Source organism: Arachis hypogaea, chromosome 4 (genome assembly GCF_003086295.3).
Source record: "Arachis hypogaea cultivar Tifrunner chromosome 4, arahy.Tifrunner.gnm2.J5K5, whole genome shotgun sequence".
In the NCBI taxonomy this organism is placed as follows: Eukaryota; Viridiplantae; Streptophyta; class Magnoliopsida; order Fabales; family Fabaceae; genus Arachis; species Arachis hypogaea.
The window spans coordinates 122,134,618-122,157,033 of NC_092039.1; the positions used below are offsets into that span (position 1 = coordinate 122,134,618).

The 22,416-nt window shown below is 35.0% G+C and overlaps 1 long non-coding RNA gene and 1 pseudogene across 1 annotated transcript; both read right to left on the reverse strand.

The window, feature by feature from the left end:
- Positions 1 to 2,512: 2,512 nt before the first annotated feature.
- LOC140183987 (uncharacterized) lies at positions 2,513 to 3,626 on the reverse strand. The gene is made up of 2 exons (XR_011880595.1): positions 3,498 to 3,626; positions 2,513 to 2,850 (listed from the first exon to the last, which is right to left on the reverse strand). It is a non-coding gene; the product is annotated as an uncharacterized lncRNA (long non-coding RNA).
- An 11,790-nt stretch (positions 3,627 to 15,416) lies between these two features.
- On the reverse strand, positions 15,417 to 20,182 carry LOC114927596 (receptor-like protein 6; annotated as a pseudogene).
- Between the last annotated feature and the right edge of the window lie 2,234 nt (positions 20,183 to 22,416).

Sequence of the window (22,416 nt, forward strand, 5' to 3'; positions counted from 1 at the left end):
TCATACTTAAGTCATAAAATAAAAGTAGCGAAGTATTACGACCTCTAAAAATAAAAAAAAAAAAAAATATATATATATATATATATATATATATATATATATATATATATATATATATATAGGAGATATAAGAGTATCTATATATACATCAAAACTAAAATAGAGTCCCAAAACACAAAAGATCTTCACTTTCAGAAGCTCCCAGAATGATTCATCAAGGTGCCTCACGTCCTGCATCTGAAAACCACAATATTTGTATGGAATGAGAACCGTAGGTTCTCAGTATGGTAGCGGTGCCGCATGCATAAGATATAAGGTCTTGGAAAAGCCAAAGACAATCTTATAACTCCGACACTCAGGTTTAAATCTTAAAATTATAATTTTAGTCCATAAGTATGGTAGGTTGTCTAAGGATCTTAAAGTCCTAACTCACTCCTAACTTATCCTTTTTGTATCTCGAATGATAACTCTAATTCTATCTTAGCCCTTCAATTTCTGCTTCCTCCAGCCCTCTGAAATGCTGGTGGAACTGCCATCGTCACTCCTCCGTCAGACAAGGGCTTCTCAGTTGCACAAACAAGCAGTATAGACAAAGCAAACACAAGTAGAATACAGATACAGAAGGTAGCAAATTTAGCAATTAAGCATAATAATCGCATAAGCAAGCCCAAATAATTCACAATCACACAAAACAAGTATATGCATATGATGTATATTTTCCATATGACTAATGAACTCATTTGTCGGTTATACAGCCAACCCGATATGTCCGATAACTAAACCCGGGTACAGTCTCTCTGTTACGCATTAATATCATTAGAGGGAGTACGTGCCCTATCACCATTAGAGAGAATCTGTGTCCTATCACCATTAGAGAAAATAGGTGTCCTGTCATCCTTATAACCAGAGAAAAAATACAGACATACTCATCATCAATTAACCACAATCATGCCTCGTTTATCATATTCATTCAATCTCATAATTCAACTTATCCTAGGTTGTCTAGCCTATGTTTTTACAATACATTATATATTATATACAAGAAACCAAAATTATATCTTGACCGATTTTTCATAAAATCTGGAACGTCATAATTTGTCACTGTTCCACAACACCCAAGCTTCCACAGTCACACCAAAACGGGTCTCCAACTCTCCAAAATCCAATACCAAGTTTCCAACCCACCAATTTGTTTCCAAAATATACAATCCAAACTAATTTCACAAAATAACACTAAAATTACCATAGGATTCACTAATTAGATAACTTAACAAGGATTAAACATTTTTCACCTTACCAACATAAGAATTGAGCCAAAACCCGACACACTCACTAAATTAGTTTGATCCTAAACATTAAAATCAACAAAATCTCAACACCCAATTTATAGGATTTTCGAAATTAGGGAAGGAAGAAATCAAAACTGAAAAGTGACTCTCTTAAGTAATTGTGTATTGGGTTTTGTAGAGCTCAACGCTGTGATTGCGTAACCACAAATGATTCGTCAATCGGAACTCCGGATCAAAATTTATAAGGAATTAAAATTTGGGAGTGAGGGTGGTGTTCTTCCCCCTGCCCAGCGTGTGTTAAATGGGAGGAATCATTAAATCAATGTTGGGTTGGGTCTTGGGTTCATTATGGATTTGGTTCGGTCTGTTCGGCTTAATTTTGGACCAAATTTTTTAAAATTAGTGTCGAAATTCATATTTTAATTTTTTCTACTTTATTAAACTATAAAATTTAAGTTTCTAATTTCTTTAAATAATAATTAATTTATTAACTAATTATTTATTAATTTCGCAAATTTTACACTTCTTCCCTAAAACATCCCAACGTGGTCCCTTCTCTGTTCTCCAGCCCTTTAACCCATTTTTTTCTTTTTTTTCTTTTATTTTTTTTAATTAGGAGTAATTTGGTAATAAAAATTAAAATTTTGATAAAAAGAACGATTTTAAAACTAAATTAAATCTTAATGATGATTTTGTAAGGAAAAAAAAGTTGGGGATAAAAAAATTTTTCAGCCCCTACCATAGAGATCAAAATCGTACTTAACCCTTAAAATAACTTCTATATTTATTTAGTGAGATCTAAAATATTAAAAATTTTAGTATATACTTATAATAGTTTGATAAAATTATTTATATAAAACAATTTCACTAAAAAAAACTAGAATTTGAAAATAAAAAATCTAAAAATACGTATGAGAAAATAATTTTTTGTAATAATTTAATTATTTTTATTATTTTTTTATTAAGATGTAAAAAATAAGATTAAAATGGGTAGGACTAAGAAATATTAAAAATTTAATATTATAAAAAAATTATATAAGCAATTAATTTGATCAATTTTAAAAATTTTAAGTATGAAAATGACTTACAATATTTTCAATGACTAATTACGAATCAATCAATATGATGCAATATTCCGAAAACAAGGCTAAGGTTTTTCTTAATGTAGACTAAAGTCTAACTCTTAAATTCAACTCTATTTTATTAAGAAGGGAAAAATGATATACATATAAGCTATCTTGTATTTATGTTTGAGTATCCAAACGCAACTTACATGAATTAAATTCTCAACATAAAACATAATTGAGAGGAATGCAGAAAAACGAAGAACACATTATACGGTTTTCTTTTAATAATTATTGCAGGATGACTAGTGGCTTCTGTGCTGTTTAGGGAATTGGTTGAAAAGAACTCAAACAATGCATCTGGAGATGAACTTCATGAGGAAGTCACAAAGGATCAACAACAAAACATAGCCAGTGATGATGAATTGGGTGGGATCTTCTGTGATGGCAGTGACAGCATTTTGTTCTTCTATGATCCAAACAAATACGCCTCAGAACTGCAAGAAAGCAACCTCTACTCATTTCTTTGAACAGAGATGTGTAGTTGTATTGACAATAATGTAAAATATGATGGGACATATCAATTTTGTTCTATGCATGTTTCCATATCTCAATAGCTTCAAATTTTACAACAGATGTTAATCATAATTGCTAAAAGAAATTTAATAGCATTGTTGACAAGAGAATATGACTATGCAATAATTTACAGTTAATAAGATCCTATTTGTAGTCATATGTGAACCATCAACATATATATAACGAATTAATTGCAGGAAAACAATATACCAATTACTTCAACATATCTAACTGTAGTTAATTGTGCATTCTTAAAATCAACTGATGCAAACTTCTTTTACAATCAAAAGAACCAGAATTCTACAGATTCCTTTCCATACTATGCTAAACTTCACATACTTCACCCAAAAAACATGTTTATGAATACTGTATAGATGCCTAGATGGATATGTGAACCTTTCATACTCATTGGTAATTGCTCTCTTTTTTTCAAGGCTATGGTTTTGTTCCCTTAATGGGTTGTTCTGTGCTCCCTTTGATAGAGGTTATTGTCCCTATTTACAGGTGCTGTTGTAATTTTATTTTTTACTCTCCATTCGATTCCTATGAGAAAAATTAGTGCTCTTACTGTGAAAAAGAGAGAGATTGATCATCATTGCTTCTCCTTCCTTCTATGGTGTTGTTGACTTTAAATATTGAAAAAGAAGAGAAAGAAAAGCAGAAGAAAATTCCTGTTTTTATTAGTAACTTCTTTAATGAAAAGATTTTAGTTTTTTGTATTTTTATATTAGTTTTTTTTCCTTCTCTTATTTAGAATATGGATATTGGTTGTAATTTTAGTTTTGTTAAAAAATCTCATTTATTTAGTACTGTTAGTGTTGGCCCAATTGATCTACTTATAATCTTTTTCGTATCAATGAATACTTGTTTTTTTGAAAGAAAAACAATTGCTTCTTATTACATTTTAACATCCTGTCTTGAATAAGCATAAGCATAACTACTGCATAAGCATAAGAGAGAGTATGCAAAAGGAAATTGATTATTGTATGCAGTATGGCTTTTGTTATTCCAAAAATTGAAAAAGCAAAATAAATATATAACACACTATAATTTTGTTATTCCAAAAATAGAAATAATCTAAGATTATACACATGTGATGGTTTCAGTGGCTAAGAGAAGGGGGGTTGAATCTTGGCCCCCTTTTTGCTTCTGAACACTTGCTGTACTTTGTAATACTTTCTGGAGACCCTTTTTAATTTTGTCTTGTCCCTAGCCACGAGACTTTTCTTTTTGTCTCGTCACTTGGCATGAGATATTTTTCAGTTTTAGCTCCTGTGCAGTAGAAACAGAAATGGAGTAGAGGAGAGAGAAAATTACACCCAGATATATCCTGGTTCAGCTGCTAAGTGTAGTGCAGCCTACATCCAGTCTCCATCACAAAAATGATGGAATTTCCACTATAATCTTCTTGATTACAGATTGTAAAGTGCTAACCCAACTTACAAGGGGATTCCCACAGAATCATGAAACACAACACAGATGTACAAAGGAACTCTAAGGGCATCTATGGCTTTTTCTTTTAATTTTGCACTCTCTGCCTTTTTTTCGCTCTATGGCTTTTTCATACAAACCTCACTGTTTGCCTTTTTCCATGAGACTCAAGACATGACAAAATTAAACAGAAAAATACTAAACAGAATACATTGAAGGAGAAGAAAATCTGTAAGCTTAGGTAGCTATGAGACTTCTGTGCCTTGCATTCTCACTGCTTACTTCTAACTCCTTGAATCAAACCGTGACTGTTCACCCCTTTTATAGAGAGGAGAAGCCTTCACAGTTGAAACAAAAACCAAGCTTAACTTCTTTTCCTTCACACATAACCGGTTTGGCCAGAGAGAGAGAAGAGGTAACCCATGCAAAACCCAACATGCAAATACCTCTAGTTCTTCCTTGGTCATCAGACTTCATCAATCCGACCGCTCCATCCTTGGCTTGCTCTCCAAGATGGATTTCTAGCCCTTGATGCTTCATGATGATGATGGCTTCATCTGCTCCAATCTCTGCCTCTTCCATCACGTAGCCACCCTAGCTACCTTCTGTGGTGGTTGAGCAGAATCAGAGACAAGCCATGCCTCCAAAAATCTTCACCTTGCTGGCCGAATCTCCTTCTACCTTTTTTGGTATGAAGAAGCCAAGATCTTATCACCATATCTTACCATTCATGGTTGAATATCTCAGCCACATCATACTTTATATTTTTTTATGTTTTCTTACGATCATCATGATGGTCTTGTGACTTACTTTTCCTTCTTTTCGGTGACTCAAAGTTGCTTCCATGGTTGCTGGGTAAAGACCGAAAGAGAAGAAGGAAAGATGAGAGAGAATGTAGAGTTAAAGTAAAAGCAATTAATTGAAATGAAACAAATTAATGGGATTGCTTTTACTTCCTTTGCTTGAGAGGTGTGCTGCATTAATCAAATCAATCATGTCACTCATACTCTCTCTCTCTCTCTCATTTGAAATCCATCCCAAAGTGAGAAATAAAATCCGTTGGAAGGCACAAGGCAAATGATAACATTTGCTTTCTTGATGGATTTTTGGATCAAGTATTGGATCACTTAGCATAGATCTTGGGCTTGTAACAATGATAAAATCAATTTGGCCCATAATAACAACTAGCTTCAGCCACAAATTAATTTGGACATTTTGTTTCAAGGCTGAGCTAACAGTAACACACTTGGGCTTGTCAATTTCTTTTGTTTCGGCCCAAAATCAATTCAGCCATACTCATCATATATTCTTGCATTAAATTAAGGCTGAATATTTTTGATACACTTGGGCTTGCACCAAAATTTTATTTTCGGCCCAATAGTAAGCCTGCATCACAAAATTATTAATTAACACATATTACATGAAAATTAAACCAATAATTTTGTAATTAATTATTTCAATAATGTTTGTTCATCATTAAAATTAAATTAGAGTTTTCCAAACTCATCAATCTCCCCTTTGATAACAAACATTATTAAAATTGAAATGGAAAGAAATTTAAAGATTGAGTAAAGAATACTCCCTTTGAATTTGAATTTCTCCCCCTTTGTAAATGTCACATGGCTCCCCCTTAATGTATGCCATTTTTACCAAGGGAAGCACTCACCTGTAACATTTTAATCAAGCCTCAAGTAACAATGTTATTTAGCATATTTATTACATGATGCTAAATGCTTGATTTATGAGCAGATTTGGATTGATAATCGAAACTCATTTGATATCATAAATTGATTTTCTGCTCAAACTATGATCAACCAAAAAAATCTTTCAAAACATAAATTGCTGTTTAAAATATTTTCCATTCAAATCAGAGCAACATACTTATGGTAAGAAAATATTTTTAGTCACAACATGATCACAGCAATATTCAACATTTATTTTCATACCTAATGCTTTAAAGGAATTGCCAAAAATAAAGTATTCAGCAAGCATGTTTACCAAGATGAATCAGAATTTTCCTATTCCACTAGTAGCAAGCATGTTCATCAAGATAAAATCATCACAAGAATACATGTTAATAACTAATTAACAACCAGGTAGCCACATGATCAAAAGCATCACAATTATAATCAATCAATCATTATGCATTATCAGGCATCAAGTGTATCCTTTTTAACAAGGGTGATCATGAATTTTTAAAAGAGAATTTCATCCCCTGTTTTCCAGTTTCAATTTTCAACTTTTTCCCCCTTTTGTCATCAGAGGGGCACCTGCAAAAAGGGTGTGACACAGAATATGCAAAATATAACTAAGCAAAACAGAGTATCACAGAGTATCACAAAGTATCAAACCCAACAAAACATAATATCATATTGAGCCTACTTAAGCCAATATTCTAAACTAAACAGAATCATCAGATAGATGAAAGTCAGATTCCTCAGCCCCATCCTCACTTGCATCTCCCAGTTCCTTCTCCAAATTTTCTAACATCAAACTGACCCTGTCCTTGCATCTCATCCAAGCTCTTTCACTTTCATATGCCAGTTTGCGTGCCGCCTTGTGAGATTGGAACATGAATTCTGCCATGGTTGAAAATTCTGTAAGAATTTTTTTGATGGACTTGGTTGCTTTGGATGACTCAGGTCGGCTCTCATAGTCACTCTCCGAAGCCATGAATTTTTTGCTCTTGGTTCCTTTAGTAGCTCCACCACCTTTGACCATTGACACTTTGTTTTTTACTGCCTCATTCAAAAGATCAACTTTGAAAAATTCAAAGATACTGGTTAAGAACATACCATAAGGCAGATTTACCTTTTTGGTGCTTCTTACTGAGTTCTACATATGGCGGATCATAAGATAACCGAAAGAAATAGAAGTAGAGGTAACAAGTGAAAATAGGATGAGAGAGTCAGAATATGTTACTCTATTGTGAGAGCCGCTTTGAGGAGTCAAGATGTGGGTAATGATCGTGTGAAGCAATGAGTTGGTGGTGCCAAGGGCCTTGTGGGTAGGAGCATTTCCATCCAAGCCTGAGAAATGCTCACATATGTGTTGAAGAACAACCCTATAGGTGACGCCGACTTGTGAGTCCCACCTTTCGGCCATGTATGCTCTCAGCCCTTCTTCTTTATATCCCAAGGCCGTCCCAATGGGGGCAGTGTCAAGAGTGATATGAACTTTCTTCACATATGAGTGGATGGTGCCATCAATGAGTCTCATGTTGGCATAAAATTGTTGGACTAGGTCAGGGTAAACTGGTTTTTGAATGTGAAGTAATGGAGTCCATTGAAGCAATTCAAACAGAGGAGATACATTTATTCCTTTGTTGGAGAGATTGTCAAGGTTGACAAGGTAGGTTGGACAGAGATGACGCCTTTCCAGAACTTCTTTGTGGAATTCATATGAGGCGCATGAGTTGAATCTGGCAGGGTCATAGTGGGAATGAGTTTTGTTGAACTTGTTCTTGAATTCCATGGATTCCAAGTTGGCAGGTTCGGAGGTGTCGTTCAGCGCAAAACCGTCTGTCTTCTGAGTACTCTTTCCAGGAGTGGCCTTCTTGGATGGTGAATGCGGTGGTGATGGAATGGAGGATGTTTGTGATTCCTCTTCTTCTTTCTCAGGTTCCTTTCCCTTCTTCCTTCTTGAAGAAGTTTTCTTGGCTATGACTTTTCTTCTCATGGTGTCTGTGTGTTTAAAGGGAGGTGAGGGTGATGATGAGGTTGTGGAATGAATGTGTATGTGTGTATGAGATTGGGGTGTGGTCGGTTTTTGAGAGAGAAGAATTCGTTCACTTTTCCTAGGGGCGATTTTCTTTTTCATGGTAGTGAAAATGGAGGAGTGGAATATGAGGAGGTTGGGTAGGAACCGAATGGAGTGAGGGAGGAGGGAAGATAGGGAAGCATTAAATGTGGATTGGAGAGAGAAGGTGGAGGAAGTTAATGACCATTAAGAGCACGGTTAATAACCAGGGGGTTTCCAAGAATTTGAAAAAGTGGTTTCTTTAAATCAAGGGATTAGTTGAAAGGAAAGATTTGATTTGACACTATGCTTCTTTCAACTAGATTTGATAAGACCACAAAAGGATTTTGATTTTTAAAAAATGATGAACTAACAAAACGGTTATGGTGGGGTCAAAGAGATTTTGTGGGGCCCATGAAAGATAAATTTTGCGCAGTCTCCACCTTTATCATGGCCTCTTCCTTCATTCTTATTTTTATCTCATCAATTCCTACGAGACAAAACATAGCAGAATCAGAATTTCACAAATTATCAACAGAAACAAGATCAATCATTCCCAAGCTTTTTCTCAATAAATAGAATCTGTCTTCACAGAGGGGTTTTGTAAAAATGTCAGCAAGTTGATCTTCAGATTTTACAAATTGAATATCAATAGTACCCTTTTGCACATGTTCTCTAATAAAATGATATTTGATCTCAATGTGCTTTGTTCTTGAGTGCAAAACATGATTTTTTGAAATATTTATAGCACTCATGTTATCACAGAATAATGGTATACTATTGATTTTTAATTTGTAATCTTCCAACTGTGTTTTTAATCAAATTAATTGTGAGCAACATGCAGAAGCGGATATGTATTCAGCTTCAGCTGTGGATAGAGCTATTGTGGCTTGTTTTTTGCTTGACCATATGTTGAATGAGCTTCTAAGGAAGCAACACATGCCGGAGGTGTTCCTTCTATCCACTCTATATCCTGCATAATATGCATCACAAAATCTTACTGCACAAAATTCATCAGATTTAGGATACCACAAGGCATAATCACTAGTTCCCTTAATATATCTAATGATGCGCTTAACGGCTGAAAGATGGGATTCCTTTGGGTGAGATTGATACCTTGAGCATACACCCACACTTTGAACGATATCCGGTCTAGAGGAGGTAAGATATATTAGTGAACCGATCATTCCTCTATACCGTGTTTCATCCACATCTTTTCCATCATCATCCTTTTCAAGTTTAGTGTTTGGATGCATTGGTGTTCCCATAGGTTTAGAGTTTTCTAGGCCAAACTTTTTGATAAGTTCTTTTGCATACTTTCCTTGGTGAATAAATGTACCACTAGGAGTTTGTTTAATTTGGAGGCCAAGAAAGAAAGTTAGCTCTCCCATTAAACTCATCTCAAACTCACTAGTCATGAGTTTTCCAAACTCTTCACACAAGAACTCATTGGCCGATCCAAACACAATATCATCCACATAAACTTGAACTAGAAGTATACCATCATTAGATGCTTTAATGAATAAAGTTGTGTCTGTGGTACCCCTTTGAAATTTATTTTCCAATAAGAAGGCACTAAGCCTTTCATACAAAGCTCTTGGAGCTTGCCTAAGGCCATAGAGGGCCTTTGATAATTTGAAAACATGATTTGGAAAATCTTTATGTTCGAAACTGGGGGGTTGAGCCACATACACTTCTTTATCAATAAAGCCATTAAGGAAAGCACATTTAACATCCATTTGAAACATTTTGAAACCTTTATGGGCAACATAGGCAAGAAGCAACCTAATTGCTTTCATTCTAGCTACCGGAGCAAAAGACTCATCAAAATCTATACCCTCTTCTTGATCGTAACCTTGGGCCACTAATCTAGCCTTGTTACGAACAACTTGTCCATCCTCACCAAGTTTATTTTTAAACACCCACTTAGTACCCATAACTTTCTTACCATCCGGATGAGGTACTAGTGTCCAAACCTCATTCTTGTCAAATTGAGCAAGCTCCTCTTGCATGGCTTTCAACCATGATGGATCTTCAAGAGCTTGTTTGACATTGTTCGGCTCCAATTGTGACAAGAGTGTAAAATTGCTTGGTTCGGATTGCCTTTTGGTCGAGGATCTTGTGGTTACTCCTTGAGAGGGATCACCAATGATGAAGTCATGAGGATAACCCCTCATGGACTTCCATTCTCTAGGCTTCCTTTGTGGTGTTGAGCTTTGATGGGTTTCTGTTGGTCTCACTGTCTCAGTTTCTCGTGCTGGCTCAGGAGACAAAATGGAAATGTCTCCTCCATTTTGACGAGACAAAACTGGACTGGCAGATTCTTAATTTTGGGCAGACTTGGGATTTTCTTTACTTGTTCCAGCTTCTTCACAATCTGAATCATTATCTATCACAATACTGGGAATTAAGTTAGAATCACAAAAAATAACATGTATGGATTCCTCTATAGTTCTATGATCTTTGAGATAAATCCTATAGGCCTTGCTAGTGGTAGAGTATCCAACAAACATTACTTCATAAGATTTTGGATCAAATTTTTCAAGATTTTCTTTGTTATTTAGCACAAAAAACTTGCATCCAAAAACATGAAAGTACTTAAGATTTGGAGGGGTTCCTTTCCATAACTCATAAGGAGTTCTTTTCAATCCTTTTCTAATTATTGTCCTATTCAAAATATAGCATGCTGTATTTACAGCTTCAGCTCATAGGAATTTTGGAACCTCATTCTCACATAACATAGCCCTAGTCATTTCTTGAAGGCTTCTATTCCTTCTTTCAACAACCCCATTTTGTTGAGGTGTTCTAGGGCATGAAAAATTATGAGAAATTCCAAATTCATCACAGAATTTTTCAAAATCTTGGTTTTCAAATTCTTTTCCGTCATCACTTCTCAAATGGGCCACTTTTAAATCCTTTTCATTTTGAATTTTCTTGCAAAGAGTTGAGAAGGCATGAAATGCATCATTTTTATGAGCAAGAAAAAGTACCCAACCAAATCTAAAGTAATCATCTACCACTACCAAACCATAGTGTTTACCTCCTAGACTTTGAGTTCTTGTTGGACCAAAAAGATCAATGTGTAACATCTCTAATGGCCTTTTGGTTGAAATTCCATCTTTTAGTTTAAAAGAGGATTTAACTTGTTTGCCTAATTGACAAGCATCACAAGTAAGATCCTTATCAAATTTGATTTTAGGAATTCCTTTAACTAGATTTTTCTTTACTAGCTTAGAAATTTGGTACATGCTAGCATGACCCAACTTTCTATGCCATAGCCATTTTTCAGATTCAAGAGATGTAAAACATGTTACATTTTGTTCTTTCAAGTCCTCAAGAGTTAATCCATACACATTGTTGCATCTTTTAGCTTCAAAAAGAATATCCCCAATTTTTTCACAAACAACCAAACACACAAATTTTCTAAAAATAACTTCATATCCTAAATCACACAATTGGCTTACACTAAGTAAATTATGTTTCAAACCATTTACAAGAAGAACATCATATATACAAGATGAAAAGCTTTTACCAACTTTTCCAACGGCCACTATCTTTCCTTTACCATCATCACCGAAAGTGACAAGTCCTCCATCATATTCATCAAGCTTTATGAAGAAGGTTGTCTTTCCGGTCATATGCCTAGAGCATCCGCTGTCCATGTACCACATATTTTCCTTCCTCTTGGATGCTAGGCATACCTACAAAATGAGCTCAAGTGACCTTAGGTATCCAAATCTTCTTGGATCCTTTAACGTTAAACCATCTCCTATGTACCAAATCATTGTAATAAAAAATAACTTTGCAAACTTTATCACCTATCATTCTTTCACCAAAAAAACACTGAACAGGAAAATGACCGTTTCGGTTGCATAGCCTACAAAACTTTGGAGTTGCTGTTTTGTTAAAGTAGGTGGGATCTTGAAACCTTGTGTCATTAGAGGAAGAAGCTCTATTTTCAAAAGAAGGTTTCTTATCAGATTTATAAAACTCCAAACCAGCTTTATCAAAGAGTGGTTTTTGACTAGCCAAAATTTGATTTAAATTTTCAGAACTTTGAGTAAACTTGGCTAAGTCATTTTCAAGACTTTTAACCTTTTTCAACAACTCTTCATTTTCCTTGAAACAGTTTACACATGCAACTACCGAATGATTACTTTTGCAACTTCTAAGTTGAGCTTTCAACTGCTTATTTTCTTCCATAAGATCACAAGCAGTTTCGGCCTCCCTTAGCTTTTCTTTGAGAAAATTATTTTCAGCTTTAAGAATGGTAATTTGTTGTTCAAGATCTTGATTATCAAGCAGAAAACATCTTATTTTTTCAGAAAGGTGATCTATCATAAGATGAAGGTCTTCAGTGTCAGGGTTTTGAAAGAATACCTGATCTATATGATTTGCCATGAGACAAGACTGTGACTTGGTCTCAGATTCTTCATCACTGTCTGAGTCATTTTCCAAGTCTTCCCATGATGTCATCAGACCCTTCTTCTTCTTCCCCTTTTTTCTTCTCCTCCTTCTTTAACTTGGGACAATCAGATTTGAAATGCCCCATTTCCTTGCAGTTGTAACAAGTTACTTTGCTAAGGTCTTTCTTCATTTTCTTTGAGCTGCCGCCTATGCCTTTGAACTTCACCATTTTCCTGAATTTTTTGGCAAACAACACAAATTCATTTTCAAAGGAGTTATCACTGGATTCATCATCCAGGGGGTTAGTTACAGAAGAAAAAGCTATTCCTTTCTTTTTTGACTCTTTTTTCAAATAAGTGTTTTCAAAAGCAAGAAGATTTCCTCTCAAATCATCAAATGTCATGGAATCAAGACTACTACTCTCAGAAATAATTAAAGCTTTTGTTTCCCACTCTTTAGTGAGACATCTCAACACTCTTCTCACAAGCACAGAATCTGAATGAGTGATTTCCATAGCATCCAAGCCAACAATGATGGTGTTGAACCGTTCGAACAGTTCATCAATGGATTCTCCTTCCTTCATTGCAAACATTTCATACTCTCTGTTTAACATGTCTATCCGAGTCTTCTTTACAATGGTGGTTCCTTCATGAGTGATTTGCAATTTGTCCCAGATTTCTTTTGCCGTTGTGTATCGTGATACCCGTCGGTATTCCTCGAAGCTGATAGCACAGTTGAGTAGATTTACAGCCTTGGCATTTAGCTCCACTTTCTTCCTATCTTCCTCGGTCCAGCTTGCTTCTGGTTTAAGAGTGACTACTCCTTCAGCACTTGTGTTTGTAGGAAACTGTGGTCCTTTTAGGATGATCTTCCAAAGCCTGTAGTCTACTGCTTGCACAAAGATCTTTATTCTCTCCTTCCAATAGGTATAGTTTTTCCCATTGAAGAGAGGTGGTCTGTTGCTTGACTGTCCTTCTGTAAGATTGTAAGACACCAGATTTGAGCCACTGCTTTCTGCCATATGGATCTTTTCTCCAAGCTGTAAAGCTTGATATCTTTGAGACCAAGCTCTGATACCAATTGATGGTTTCAGTGGCTAAGAGAAGGGGGGTTGAATCTTAGCCCCCTTTTTGCTTCTGAACACTTGCTGTACTTTGTAATACTTTCTGGAGACCCTTTTTAATTTTGTCTCATCCTTAGCCACGAGACTTTTCTTTTTGTCTCGTCACTTGACACGAGATATTTTTCAGTTTTAGCTCCTGTGCAGTAGAAACAGAAATGGAGTAGAGGAGAGAGAAAATTACACCCAGATATATCCTGGTTCAGCTGCTAAGTGCAGTGCAGCCTACATCCAGTCTCCATCACAAAAATGATGGAATTTTCACAATAATCTTCTTGATTACAGACTGTAAAGTGCTAACCCAACTTACAAGGGGATTCCCACAGAATCATGAAATACAAACACAGATGTACAAAGGAACTCTAAGGACATCTATGGCTTTTTCTTTTAATTTTGCACTCTCTGCCTTTTTTCCGCTCTATGGCTTTTTCATACAAACCTCACTGTTTGCGTTTTTTCATGAGACTTAAGACATGACAAAATTAAACAGAAAAATGCTAAACAGAATACATTGAAGGAGAAGAAAATCTGTAAGCTTAGGTAGCTATGAGACTTCTGTGCCTTGCACTCTCACTGCTTACTTCTAACTCCTTGAATCAAACCGTGACTGTTCACCCCTTTTATAGAGAGGAGAAGCCTTCACAGTTGAAACAAAAACCAAGCTTAACTTCTTTTCCTTCATACATAACCGATTCGGCCAGAGAGAGAGAAGAGGTAACCCATGCAAAACCCAACATGCAAATACCTCTAGTTCTTCCTTGGTCATCAGACTTCATCAATCTGACCGCTCCATCCTTGGCTTGCTCTCCAAGATGGATTTCTGGCCCTTGATGCTTCATGATAATGATGGCTTCATCTGCTCCAATCTCTGCCTCTTCCATCACGTAGCCACCCGAGCTACCTTCTGTGGTGGTTGAGCAGAATCAGAGATAAGCCATGCCTCCAAGAATCTTCACCTTGCTGGCCGAATCTCCTTCTACCTTTTTTGGTATGAAGAAGTCAAGATCTCATCACCATATCTTACCATTCATGGTTGAAGATCTCAGCCACAACATACTTTATATTTTTTTTATGTTTTCTTGCCATCATCATGATGGTCTTGTGACTTGCTTTTCCTTCTTTTCAGTGACTCAAAGTTGCTTCCATGGTTACTGGGTAAAGACCGAAAGAGAAGAAGAAAAGATGAGAGGGAATGTAGAGTTAAAGTAAAAGCAATTAATTAAAATGAAACAAATTAATGGGATTGCTTTTACTTTCCTTGCTTGAGAGGCGTGCTGCATTAATCAAATCAATCATGTCACTCATACTCTCTCTCTCTCTCTCTCTCTCTCTCTCTCTCTCTCTCTTTCTCTCTCTCTCTCTCATTTATGTTTCCAATGCTTAGCAAATTAAAATTTGAAATCCATCCCAAAGTGAGAAATAAAATCCGTTGGAAGGCACAAGGCAAATGATAACATTTGCTTTCTTGATGGATTTTTGGATCAAGCATTGGATCACTTAGCATAGATCTTGGGCTTGTAACATTGATAAAATCAATTTGGCCCATAATAACAACTAGCTTCAACCACAAATTAATTTGGACATTTTGTTTCGAGGCTGAGCTAACAGTAACACACTTGGGCTTGTCAATTTCTTTTGTTTCGGCCCAAAATCAATTCAGCCATACTCATCATATATTCTTGCATTAAATCAAGGCTGAATATTTTTGATACAATTGGGATTGCACCAGAATTTTATTTTCGGCCCAATAGTAAGCCTGCATCACAAAATTATTAATTAACACATATTACATGAAAATTAAACCAATAATTTTGTAATTAATTATTTCAATAATGTTTGTTCATCATCAAAATTAAATTAGAGTTTTTCAAATTCATCAACATGAAAAGAGCAACATCTAGACTTGTGACTTAAAAGATCTTTTTCAGCAACCTATAAACATCTACAGAAAAAGCATTTCCCAGTGCTAACCCAGCAACAAGGCCACCCACATATCCAATTAGAATTACCATCCAACAAAACTCAAAGAAAGATCCTGACTCAGAATCTTGATCACCATCAGGTTTTTGCAATGGAGGCTTAGGATGATCTTCACATTTCTTCAACAATTGAATACCGCACAAATCTTTATTTCCCTCAAATGAATTATTATCAAAGGTAGAAAGTTGGCCATTTTCTGGTACTGGACCTGAGAGATTGTTGAAAGACACATTGAAGAAATCCAAGAAGGTTAGCCCTGTGAGTTATTGAGGAATATTCCCTGACAAGCTATTGAGAGAAAGGTCCAACACTTCAAGATTTGAAAGCTTTCCGAAGAAAGATGGAATGCTGCCAGTAAACATGTTATTGGACAAATTGAGCACAACAAGACCATTCAAACTTCCCATGATATCTGGAATCTCTCCCGAAATTTTGTTACATGAAAGATCAATGGCTACCATGTGATGAAGATATTGACTCCCAAGATAATCCATGACAACTCCTTTGTTTGACATTGAAAATGGATGCGAATCAATATCTATTTCCGCAATGTCACTCTGAATCACGTCCTTGAAATCCAGTTACCTTTTGTTGGATATGATCATCGATTTGAAGCACATGATTATTTCTGATGTTAATTTTGTTGAGAAACCATTTTGAGAAAGATCAATGATTCGAAGCTGGGGAAATGTGTATTTCAATGGACACATTATAGCTCCGTGAAATTGATTATCACTTAAAGAAACAACCTTTAACTTAGGAAGAGATCCCAACCAGAAAGGAAATGAGTCATTAAAATGGTTATGTCTCACATCAAGAAACTCTAGCATTCTGCAATTGACAAGTGCTCTTGGTAATTGACCGTACAACTTGTTAGAACTAAAATCGATGAACTGAAGGACATTTCCTTTCTCATAAATTTGAGGAATATTGCCTGTCAATTTGTTTCCTGAGACATCCAAAAGTTGAAGGGATTGGCTAAAGCTTCCCAAACATGATGGAATCATGCCAACTAAATCGTTGGAAGATAAAACAAGTTCCACAAGTGACTGCAGGTTGCATATGGAGGGGGATATTTCTCCCATCAATAGGTTGTTGGAAATATCCAAAATCTGAAGAGTTGTTTTGTTCCATAACCAACTCGGTATTGTCTTTATGCTGTTGTCTGATAGGAAAAGATCAGTCAACTCTTGCAAGTGTTGTATAAAATTGGGAAAACGAACTAAGTTGAATGAACTTAAATCCAACGTTTGAATTTGAGAAGGAAATGTTACGTTGGAAGTGTTCTTTCCTTCAAGAAAAGACAATTTGTTGCCTCCACCTAAACCAAGTAAAGTAAGCTTTTGGAGCTTTGAAAGCATGTCAAGCTCAATCTGTCCTTCGAACATATTACCAGCTAGATCAAGAATTGTAAGATTCTCTAACTTGAAGAGGAAATATGGAATTTCACCTTGAAGATCATTACGGGAAAGGCCCAAGCAATTTAAAGTGGTTAGATTCATTATCCAAGTTGGAATTTCTCCATTTAAATTGCACCCACTCAATCCTAACCATTGAATTGGAGGAAGGATTGTCACATTGACATCCCTATTTTGTGAGAACAAGGACAATTTGTTGAAAGACAAGTCAAGAATATTAAGCATTTTTAGCTTCAAAAACATGTCAAGTGCTAGGCGGCCTTCAAACAAATTTTCCGACAGCGACAAAAGTTCAAGATTCTTAAGTCGAAAAAGAGACCGAGGGTTTTCACCATGAAAGCTATTATCTTCAAGAGCCAAGTGAGCTAAATTGGTCAGGTTTCCAATGGATGCAGGTAATGTGCCCTGCAGATTTTGGTTTCCCTCAAAATTCAAAGATGTTAAGTTTGCAAGAGAGAATATTCCAATAGGAAACTCACCATGTAGTTCACATTGGCCAAAAGAGAGTATTTGCAGAGATGTAAGGTTTGTGAGCGTGTGAGGTAATGATGATGAAATGGTGACAAAATTAAGGCGAAGTTGTTCAAGTCTTGTTGAGTTTTGAATTAAGCTTCGCGGAGTGGATTCCTTCGGTTGCAAACGTTGATTAACGGATAATCAAGCTGTTTAATATAGCTGCGAAGATCAAGGGACAACAAGTTGGACAAACGGGAAATTTGAGTCGGGACTTCACCTGACAATGTGGTTTCACCAAATTGAGAAAGATTCAAATGCCTCAGTTGTGACAAGTGACCTACCCTGGCTGGAATTTGCGAGTGATTGAAGTCATTGTCTGAAAGATCAAGGCTTTGAAGATGCACAAGCGAGAAAAAGGTGCTATTGGGATCCATGGAACCATAGAGCAGGCTGCTACTAAGATCAATGGAAATGACATGACCGGTGAGTTCATCGCATTTGATGCCATCCCAGGAGCAGCAATCTGTGGTTGGAATCCAGGTGAGAGTTTTAGGAGAACTGAAAGGATTATAGGAAGCAGACTTGATTAGTTTGGAAAACTCTAAACTAAATTGATGATGATCAAACATTATTAACAGCAAAATTATTAAGCTAATCTTGATTAATGTGTTAATTAAAATAATTTTGTTGTGCAGGTTTAAAATTGGGCCGAAAACAAATTTCTGGTGCAAGCCCAAATTACATTCAGCCTTTGGTTTTGATAATATATGATGAATATGGCTGATTTGATGTTACTTGGGCCCAAATGATTTTGATTGCTCTAAGCCCAAGTGTGTTACATGCTTTCCATTTGCTTTGTGCATGTTCCAAATTTTATCAGGAAAGCAAATGTTATTATTGGGCCAAGATCAAATATTGTTGCAATCAAGCCCAATTTTTATAAAAGTTCCTCATGCATGATCCGAAACCAAAGAAGAAAGAAAGCAAAATTGCTTCCAACGGATCCAAGGATTCAAACATGAGATGGATTCCAAAATTCATTTAATTGCCATTTATTGCATGGGAACTATGAGAGAGAATATGAGTGACTTTGATTTGATGGACATCATTGAGCTACACATTACTCAGTAAAGGGAAGTGAACATTTATTTTTTTGCTTTATCAAATTACATTAGTTAATGTTCACTTTCTCTCTCTTCTCTCTCTCACATCTCATTCTCTCTTCGGTTATTACATAGAAAATATTGGTAGCCATGGAAGCAAATGTAAGCTACCGAAAGGAAGGGAGAACAAGCTACAAGACCATCATGATGATGGCACGAAAAAGAAAAAAAAAAGTATGCTGTGGCTAAGATTTACATCACTTATGGTAAGATTTTGTGATGAGATCTTGGCTTCTTCATACTCAAAAAGGAAGATAAAGATTCGGCCAGCAAGGGAGATTCTTGAAGCATAGCTTGTCTTTGATTCTGCTCAACCACCACAGGGAGTAGCTAGAGTGGCGAAGTGATGGTTGAAGGCAGAGATTGAAGCAGATGAAGTCATCATCATCATGAAGCATCAAGGGCCAGAAATCCATCTTGGAGAGCAAGCCAAGGATGGAGAGCTCGGATTGATGAAGAGTGATGATCAAGGAAGGACTAGAGGTAATTGCATGTTAGTTATTGCATGGTTATCTCTTCTCTCTCTGTGTGGCCGAACCGGTTTGTTGAAGGAGGAAGAAGTTGGTTCGGTTTTGGCTTCAATAAGTGGAGGCTCCCCTCTTCTATAATAAGGGTGGACAACCACTGTTTGAAGTAAGGAGAAAATTTGAAAGTGCAAGGCACAGAGTTCTCAGAGCTACCTGAGCTAACAGTTTTCTCTTCTCCTTCAATGTTCTCTGTTTTGTAATTTTTCTGTTTAATTTTGTCATGTCTTGAGTCTCATGGAAAAAGACAAACAAGTGGGGTTTGTATGAAAAAAAAGCCATAGAGCGAAAAAAGGCAGAGAGAGCAAAATTAAAAGAAAAAGCCATAGATGTCTTAGAGGTCCTTTGTTCATCTATGTTGTGTATCATGATTCTGTGGGAATCCCCTTGTAAGTTGGGTTAGCACTTTACAAGTTGTAATCAGATTGATTATAGTGAAATTCCATCATGTTTGTGATGGAGACTGGATGTAGGCTGCACTGCACTTAGCAGCCGAACCAGGATATATCTGGGTGCAATCTTCTTCTCCTTTCTACTCCATTTCTGTTTTCAACTACACAGGAGCAAAAATCAGAAGTTTTTCGTGTCAAGTGACGAGACAAAAAGAAAAATCTCGTGGCTAGGAACGAGACAAAACAAAAAGTCTCGTGTGTAGTGAAGAGATAAAAAGAGTAAAAGTTTCCAGAATTAGTTTGACAAGTAAGCAAGTGTTATAAAAAAAAAAGGGGGCTAAGATTCAACCCCCCTTCTCTTAGCCACTGAAACTATCAAGACTTACTTATGAAGAAGCTTTGTTTAAAGCTGAGCAAGGCATTGCTTTCATGTTGATGGCATTCATGATGATGAGTAGTAGTTGAATCATTCAAAGTAAAACAGTTTGTGAACAGGGAGGATGAGAAGAGAAGAAGAAACTGTATGGAGAAAGCAAGAGAACAGAAGAACCCCATTATTGTGATCGTATAGCAGTAGGTTTCAGTGGATGAAATGTTTGGGACACTCTAATCGGTTTTTATAGTGAAGCAGTGATGGTGATAGTATGTAACAGACTTTTCAAACCACATACTGGCCTACACATCCGTGCTTCTTGGTTTAGAATAATTTGCCAATCATGTCATTTTAATTATCCCAAGATTTTTTCATACTTGCTTTGAGTATCCCTTTATTAGAGGCAATTTTATTCGGCCATTTGAGATCCCATACATAGGGCAGTGACGGATCCAGAAAATTTTGGTAGTGGGGGCAAAATTTATATAACATAGTAATAATTTTTATAATAAAAATAATATGTGTATATAAAAAATTAAATATTAAATTATCTATTAATCACTATATATCTGGGTATAAATACATATATTGTTTAACTTATTTTTATTGTGTATTTTATATATTATATTTTATATAGATAATTATTTTTTATGTACATATAGCATAATTATTATTATGATTATATTTTATTATTGTAACATATGATTAGCCTTCAAAATATCTAATATACAAATTAAAACACTAAAATAGTAATTTAAATAATAATATATAATTTAAAATTCTATTGTTTTAGATTTTATATTTTTAAAAAATTAAGTAATTTTTCTCTTAACACTACCATCAAAATTTCTCTCTTTCCATATATATTACTAAAAAATTATTTAATAAATTCACTTTCCAACACAATTAGAAACCGACTCTTATTGATATTCATAGTTAAAAAAGTTCTTTCAATTAATACAGTTGCTATACAAAAATTAAAGCTAATTTAAAAAGAAAATAAATAATATTCCTTTGAGTTAATTAAAAAAAAAAACACTAATTTCGTTTAAATCTAAAAATTGGTCATTCTAACGAATATCTAATATAAAATTTTTAAATTGACAATTAAATACCAAAAGTTGAGTAAAATATTATTGTGGGGTCAAATTTAATAATCTAATGGGGCAAATAAATATTATTATCATATACTACTTAAAAAATTTTCAAATTGTAGTGGGGGCGCTTGCCCCCACACCTCTATACTTGAATCCGTCCCTGCATAGGGGCATGGTTCTTCTAGCACCAGCTTTTTGTATATAACACTGGTTAAGGAAAATAAGTATTATTAACTTCAACCGTGTACTTAGTTTTGTTTGTGACTTTGTTATGCAGAGTAGCCTCTCTGCTTCATTACATAAATTCCACAAACTGAACTATCTTGGTCTCTTGTTACTACTTCATAGTGAAGTTCTTTGATATTATATTTTTGTCATTACTATTTGACTTTGTTAAAAACTTGCATTGACGTCTTTCATGCTTAATTTTCTCGTTATCCTTTTATCTTTCATTACCACCACAAACTTCCTTGTTTTAGGTGTTCTAAATAACAGCAGTTGCATAAGTGACATGGATGTATTATTCCTAATTCCAATAGTGATGATAAATCATACTCATAAGAGTGTTCTAAGAAAGCTATTGATTGTGGCGGCTTCTGCAGACCCTTTCAAAGTTCAAAGCACATGCAGGAAGTCTGAGATATTCAAGTAATTTTTCCACACTTGGCTGCCAAATACTTGAATTTAACCGCTGCAAGTAAAACCTCTCAGCTTGGTTATTATCCTCCACAAACTTAACTCTCTCTCTCTCTGTCACTCAAGTTCACTCTCTGGCGTCATTCTCGAAAAGGATTTTTATTTTTAATGATATTTTATGTTTAGATCGATATCTCATATAAAAAAAATCTTTTTAACTATCAATTATGTTTGAGTAAAATAAGATAAAAATATTTTTTTATTCATTTATTATGTGAAAAATATCTTTTTTTTAAGGAAAAAATATCTTTAAAAAAAATGTAAATTATAACTTCTCAAAAAAGATTTTTTTTTATTTTTCTAGTACTTTTACTTTTATTATTAGAAATTTGTCAAACACACTAAAAATAAAAAAAAATCTTTTTTCATTAAAAAAAGATATTTTTTATCGATTTAATGGTGCCCAAAAAAGCATATAAGAAAAGATTTCAAATTTTTTTGGTGGACTAATTTCATTATTATCAAAGCAAAATAACTTTTTTAGAATAATAAAAAAAGAGTCTTTGAAAAATTTTCTAAAAGACTTATAAGTTCTTAAAAAAAATACCAAATATGTTTTTCAATTGGAATATTAGATTTATAGGTAAAAAATTTACAATGTTAGAACCCTTAATCTTTCCATGAGTTCACTGTTGTAATTCTTCGGTGACTTGGTACGAGTTCATCGCAAAATTTTGTTAAGACCTTATTTA